This window comes from Portunus trituberculatus, chromosome 24, assembly GCF_017591435.1.
Source record: "Portunus trituberculatus isolate SZX2019 chromosome 24, ASM1759143v1, whole genome shotgun sequence".
Lineage (NCBI taxonomy): Eukaryota > Metazoa > Arthropoda > Malacostraca > Decapoda > Portunidae > Portunus > Portunus trituberculatus.
Window position 1 is genome coordinate 12,917,456 of NC_059278.1, and position 7,500 is coordinate 12,924,955.

Genomic DNA, 7,500 nt, shown 5'->3' on the forward strand with positions numbered 1-7,500 from the left:
AAAAAATCAGAAAATTAGACACTAACCTGACCACGAGACAAAAAAAAATAGAGAAATAACAAGAAAATTGGTGTAAATTGCCAAGTTAAGATTGTTTATATTTGTAGTTTTTGTTTTATTTGTTTATCTGTTTGTTGTTGTTGTTGTTGGTGGTGGTGGTGGTGGTGGTGGTGGTGGTAGTAGTGGTGTTTTGAGGCGAGTTAAACAGAGTGGTTGTGATTCTGAAGTGTGTGTGTGTGTGTGCGTGCGTGTGCGTGTGCGTGCGCGTGTGCGTGTGTGTACAGATAGAAAAAAATTCATGAAAAATAAGAATACTAACCTAACCTAACCTAATCTGTCCTAACCTAACCTAAATCACCAACTAACACTGACAAATTTAAATATATTCATAACACACAAAGAAAAAAATGGAGAAAAATAATGAGGGAAAAGAATAGAAACCTCACCTCACCTCACCTCACCTCACCTCACCTCACCTCACCTGAAACACCAACTAACACTAACAAATCCAAATATAATCCCAACACACGGAAAAATAAATAAATAGAGAAAAATAATGAGAAAAAAATAGAAACCTCACCTCACCTATCCTCACCTCACCTGAAACACTAATAAATCCAAATATATTCATAACACACACAAGAAAACAAAATAAATATAAAGAAAAATGCAAAAAAATACTGCCTTTGTGCATGTATGTATGTATGCATGTAAGCACACCTGGTGACCTTGAACAGACAGACTCAGGTATGCCTCATCCAGCCTTACCTGGTTGTTTTTCTTACCTGTCCGTGCTTACCCCCTGCATTTCAGACCTAATGTAGAGAATCGAGCGGAGAGAGAGAGAGAGAGAGAGAGAGAGAGAGAGAGAGAGAGAGCTTGCGTTTTACATAATGGAGACACGGAGGCAACGGAGGCGGAGGGAATGGGTCGAGGGAAGAGAGGGAGAGAGGTGTTATCTCCTCCTCCTCCTCCTCCTCCTCCTCCTCCTCCTCCTCCTCCTCCTCCTCCTCCTCCTCCTCCACTTTCACTGCCTCTTTTTAGCCTAATGCAGAGAGAGAGAGAGAGAGAGAGAGAGAGATAGATAGATAGATAGAGAGAGAGAGAGAGAGAGAGAGAGAGAGAGAGAGAGAGAGAGAGAGAGAGAGAGAGAGAGAGAGTCCCTGAGAGGCTTCACCACTTGTAAGGGTTCAGGGCACCTATCAAAGTTCCCTTATCCTTTCTTCCTTCCCGCCCTTCATCCCTTACATTTCCGCCCCTTCAATCCCCTTACCTCCCTCCCTCCCTCCCCATCCCTCCCTTATCTCCTCCTCCTCCTCCTCCTCCTCCTCCTCCTCCTCCTCCTCCTCCTCCTCTTATTACGTCAGCTGAGCGCATATTATCCATTAGTAATAGTTTTAGTGGTCTGTGTAACTCTCTCTCTCTCTCTCTCTCTCTCTCTCTCTCTCTCTCTCTCTCTCTCTGATAATAACACTATGACAAAAACACAGGTGAATGAGTGTGTTTGTTACGTCATGGCCAGGGTGACGCAAGCTTCCCAGAATGTCAGGAGGAGGAGGAGGAGGAGGAAGAGGAAGAATAGGTGGCGTGTGCTTGGTGTGTTGCCGTGGCGCAGACAGGCAGACAGGCAGACAGACGGCCAGGCAGACAGATCAATGGTTTCAAACACACACACACACACACACACACACACACACACACACACACACACACACACACACACACACACACACACACACACACACACACACACACACACACCACCACCACCTGATAAAAGTTTGTCGAAGGAGTGAAGGAGGAGGAGGAGGAGGAGGTGGAGGTGGAGGTGGAGAGTTGGTAGTGGTGGAGGAGGAGGAAGAGGAGTAAGAAGAATGTTGGTTTATATTTTCCCAGTCGTAGGAGTGGAGGAGGAACAAGAGGAGGAGGAGGAGGAGGAGTGATGGTGATGGTGGTGGAAGAAAAAATGTATATCTATATTATTTTTGCAGAGGGAAATAATTTAATAGACGGATTAGGTTAGGTTAACTTTGCAATATTGTGTTAGGTTAGTGTAGGACTTTAGGGTTAGATTCATTATGTTCTGTTAAATTTGGCAAAAGTAAAGTCAGATTAGAATTAGTTGAAATTAGTTTAGGTTAGGTCAGATCATTGTGTAGGTTCTGGTTAGACTGGGTGTGTGTGTTAGTTGTGATTAGATAGGTAAGGTTAGGTTAGGTTAGGTCGATCAGTGTGTTGGTGCTGGTTTGTCTAGGTTAGGTTAGATTAGTGTATTAGTTCTGGTTAGACTAGATAAGCGTGTCAGCTGTTATTAGTGAGGTTAGGTTAAGTTGGGTTAGTTAAGCATATTAGGTTTAGTTAGGTTAGGTGAAATAGATCAGTGAGTATGCAGGGTTAGGTTAGGTTAGGTCAGTCAGTGTGTTAGCTCTGATTAGATTAGTTAAGTATGTTAGCTGTGATTAGTTAGGTTAGGTTAGTTAAGAATATTAGGTCTAGTTAGGTTAAGTAGATCTGTGAGTATGCAGGGTTAAGTCAAGTCAGGTTGAGGGGGGATTAGGTTAGGTTACGCTAAGTTAGGCATGCAGGCAGGCAGGCTGGCTGGCAGGCTGGCTGGCTGGCTGGCTGGCTGGCTGGCAGGTAGGCAGGTGACTAGACAGGTAAGACGAAAATGTCAACAAAGAATAAGAAATAAATGAAGTTTGCTTACCTTTATCTTTGCTATGTTCCCTTGGCACACAATGGCGGAACTACACACACACACACACACACACACACACACACACACACACACACACACACACACACACACACACACACACACACACACACACACACACACACACACACACACACACACACACACACACACACACACACACACACACACACAATAGATATATAATTAATTACATAGAAAACTAAAGAAAAACAAGAAAAAAGACAGACGTACACGAATAATTAAATGTATACAGATGAAACTACAAACAGATAGACAGACTGATATACGTAGAACACTTTATGAAGCAAGAAGTCATGTTGAGACACACAGACAGACAGACAGACAGACAGACCGGTGGCGTACGTAGGGAGATAAGATAAAGATACCGTAGGATGTCTTGAAGGTCGGCCAGAGAGAGAGAGAGAGAGAGAGAGAGAGAGAGAGAGAGAGAGAGAGAGCACCATTGATCCCTGCAAGCTTTCACTGATTTCCCTCCATAGATCCAGGAATAATGAAATGATGAGGTGAATAATTAAAATTTGAACCAATTGTCCTGTTTCTCTTGCATTTTCCTGTTTTTTTGTTTTGTTTACAGAAATTCAGCGTCTGTCGTTTTAATTAGTTCGTTATGATGGCGGCCTGCTTGTAAAGGAGGAGGAGGAGGAGGAGGAGGAGGAGGAGGGACAGGATGAAAATGGAGGAGGGTGAGGAGGAGGAGAAGAGAGCTACACGATGGAAATGGAGGAGGAGGAGGAGGAGGAGGTGATGGTGGTGGTGGTGGGGGGGGTACTAGAGAGGAAGCTGAAAGAGAGTGAGAAAGAATGATAAAGGACGTGAAATGAAAGAGAATGATAAATGGAGGAGAAGGAGAGGTGGAAGGATAGAGAAAAGTGGAAGGAAAGGATAGAAAAAAAGTTACGGGAATGAAGTGAAAGAGAATGAGAAATGTAAGAAAAGAAAGGAATAGAGGAGATAGTGAAAGTGAAAGAGGAATAGAGGTGGAGAAGGAAGAATGAGAAATGGAAGGCAGTGGAGCGAAACAGAGGAAGAGGAGGAAGAGAAGTAGAAGATAATGAAAAAAAAATGGAGATAAGAGAAAGACGTAAAAGGAAGAGAAGGAACAGGAGAAAGAAAGATAATCGGTGAAATGAAGTGGAGAGGAAGAAAGAGGAGGAAGAGGAAGAGGAAGAGGAAGAGCAGTTTTTAGGTCATTGATTGATTGAAGTGTATTGTTATCTCTCTCTCTCTCTCTCTCTCTCTCTCTCTCTCTCTCTCTCTCTCTCTCTCTCTCTCTCTCTCTCTCTCTCTCTCTCTCTCGTTTATATTCCCCCTTTTCATTAACTCTTGCAAACTCTCCCTTTTTATCAGAGAAAGAGGATAAGGGGAAGGAGAGAGAGAGAGATAGTGAGGGGAGGGGGAAGAGCTGCCCTGTCCTAGTTACCACCTCCCATCCCCTCTTCTCCCCTCTTTATGTGCTGCAAAGGGGGGGGGGAGAGGAAGGGAATACCGGATGTGTGATGTAGGGGAAGGAGAGGGAGGGAGAGAGGGAATAGAGGCAGATAACGATGATGAGAGAGAGAGAGAGAGAGAGAGAGCTAAGGAAAACAAAAGCCTCTTAGTAATTGGTATTATTATCTGTGTGTGTGTGTGTGTGTGTGTGTGTGTGTGTGTGTGTGTAGCGTTAGAATGTTGGTGACGTGATGTGAACGGATTGATGGTGGTGGTGGTGGTGGTGGTGGCGGCGGTGGCGGTGGCGGTGGCAGGGCGTGGCTGTGTGGGCGGCTCGCTCTTGTTCATGCCTCTCCTGTGGGCGGCTAGGACATGATTTTCCTCCTCCTCCTCCTCCTTCTCCTTCTTCTTCTTCTTCTTCTTCTTCTTCTTCTTCTTCTTCTTCTTCTTTTTCTTCCTTTTCTCCTCTTCTCTCCTCTCTTTCCTTCTTCCTATTAACTGGACTGGAAAAAGAGAATAACGTGTCCTCCTCCTCCTCCTCCTCCTCCTCCTCCTCCTCCTCCTCCTCCTCCTCCTCCTCCTCCTCCTCCTCCTCCCGCCACTGCGTCAGGAGGGCGGTGACTTCTGTGGCGCCAACCTTCTGATGTAGGAGTGTTTGCATGGCGCCTTCCTCCTCCTCCTCCTCCTCCTCCTCCTCCTCCTCCTCCTCCTCCTCCTCCTCCTCCTCCTCCTCCTCCTCCTCCTCCTCCTCCTCCTCCTCCGCGTTACTGCATATCTGCCTGTAATTCAAAGTGGATGGAACGGAGCGACATTCTCTCTCTCTCTCTCTCTCTCTCTCTCTCTCTCTCTCTCTCTCTCTCTCTCTCTCTCTCTCTCTCTCTCTCTCTCTCTCTCTCTCTCTCTCTCCAGTTTTATATCTCCTTTCCTCCATGGAGTCACCTGTTTATGGACTCAGTGATGGGGTGATGGGAGGGGTGAGGGGAGGAGAGGTATAGAAGAACGGGTTGATGTGGTTATTGTAAGTGTGTGAAGGTGTCTAGGTGGTACTGTGGGAGGGGTGACGAAGGGGTGTGTTTGTTTGTGTGTATGGGATGATAGGTGTGGTAACTGTCTAGTGGTGTGGAAGTTTGTGGTGGTGAGATAGTGAGACAGGGTGATGGTGACTCAGAAACACCTTTGCTCTTTAACCATGACTATTTTACAAGGCCACATGAATGACTGGCGGTGTTTTGAGTAGTGTTTCACCAGTCAGTAATGCAAAAATCTTGTTAATCTGCCTCTTGAACTGTAAAAACGCCTTCGAAAACTCGTGTAAATTGAAATAAAGACTTTTAAAATAGTGGAGGTGACGCACAGAAATAATTATGAATACGAGACAGTGAGAGACAATGAGAGACAGTGAGAGTGACAGGGTGGTGGTGAGACAGTGAGAAAGAGACAGGATAGTGGTGAAGCTGAGTGATAGTGGTGAAAATAAGAGTGATACAGGATAATGGTGAGACAGTGATACATGGTGTTGGTTAAATAGAAAGTGAGACAGTGGTGGTGGTGAGACTGAGAGAGAGACAGGATAGTGGTGAGACAGTGAGAGAGGCAGGATAGTGGTGAGACAGTGAGAGAGGAAGGATAGTGGTGAGACAGTGAGAGAGGTAGGATAGTGGTGAGACAGTGAGAGAGGAAGGATAGTGGTGAGACTGAGAGAGGTAGGATAGTGGTGAGACAGTGAGACGGTGGTGATGAGATAGTGAGAGTGAAACAGGGTGGTGGTGAGATAATGAGAGTGAGATCGGGTGAGACAGGGTAGTGGAGAGAGAGAGAGAGAGAGAGAGAGAGAGAGAGAGAGAGAGAGAGAGAGAGAGAGAGAGAATGTGTGTGTGTGTGTGTGTGTGTGTGTGTGTGTGTGTGTGTGTGTGTGTGTTGTTAATCATTTATTATTTTTCTTTATTTTTTGCACCGTATAGTTTGTTGTGTGTTGTGTTGTCTGTCAGGGCGAGCTCATTATTATCATTATTATTATTATTATTATTATTATTATTATTATTATTATTATTATTAGTTAAGGTCATAAGGTCAGATGAAGTCAGGTCAGGTTTTGGTTTGGTCTATTTAAGTTTGGTTAGGTTAAGTAAAGTTTGTTAAGGTCTTGTTAGGTTAGCTCAGAGTGTGTGTCGTTTCGTTTCATTCCTTTTCATTTCGTTTCGTTAAAGTCTTGGTGCAATTTATGTTGGTTTACGTAAGGTTAAGTTTAAGGTTTTGGTCCGATTCACTTTGGTTTAGGTTAGGTTAGGTTGAATGTAGTCAGTAGGTTAAGTCTAATCAGGGTAGGTAAAGTCAGGTCAGTGTTCAAGTTGAGTCAGGCTATAGCAGGCCAGTGAGTGTCCCCTGTTGCACACACTGCCGGGGAACACCGGCCCATAGCAGGCTTCAGTACGTGACCTTGTGTGCTTAAAGGGCGCGGCGGGGAGAGAGAGAGAAAGAGAGAGAAAGGACGCCTCTCACTCCCCTCTCACTCTCTCTGAGTATTGACCCCGTCCAGTGACCTGCGGTTCACCCCTTGTAGCAGCGTGAAGGCGCGGCGACGACCTAGTGTTAAAGTGGGGAGTCCGCCCCCCTCCAACCCCATTGCCCCCCACGCCCCTCCCCCTTGAGCCACTTGGCGGGAATCAATATGTTCGCCGCCCCGGGGTGAGAGGTGATTGGGAGGGGGGTGGGGCATAGGAAAGGAGCTGAAGGAGGGGTGATGGTGAAGTAATGGAAAGGATAGAGAGAGAGGGAGAGGGAGGGGTGATGGGATGGGGTGTAGGAAAGGTAACGCTAGGAAGAGGTGATGGTGAAGGAATGGAAGTGATGGGGTGAGGGATAGAGGGGGTGACGGGATGGGATGTAGGAAAGGTGATGGTGAAGGAATGGAAGTGATAGAGAGAGGTGGAAGTGACGGGGTAGGGTGCAGGAAAGGAGGTGATGGTGAAGGAATAGAAGTGATGGTGTGAGGTAGTGCTGACGAGATGGGGTGTAGGATAAGCAAGATGAAGGAATGGAAGTGATGGGGGTATAGGAAAGGAGAAGGAGAGGTGATGAAGAAGAAAATGGATGGGGGTGAGGGGATGTAGGATAGACTAGGCGAGGAAGAGGTGAAGTAATGGAAGTAATGGGGGTGAGGAGTGGGTGACGAGATCTGGGTGTAGGATAGGCAAGATGAAAAAAGGGTGATGAAGTAATAGAATAGGGTGAGAGATAGGAAGTAAGGGCAGGCAGGGTGAAAGAAGAGTGATAGAATAATAGAAGTAATGGGGTGAGGAGGAAGGGGTGACGAGAGATAGGCTTTAGGAAAT

The 7,500-nt window shown here is 45.9% G+C and overlaps 1 protein-coding gene across 22 annotated transcripts in view; it reads left to right on the forward strand.

The window, feature by feature from the left end:
• The window catches only part of LOC123508368 (phosphatidylinositol 4-phosphate 5-kinase type-1 alpha-like), a 138,263-nt gene that overhangs the window by 27,773 nt on the left and 102,990 nt on the right, over positions 1-7,500 (forward strand). The window lies entirely within an intron of this gene.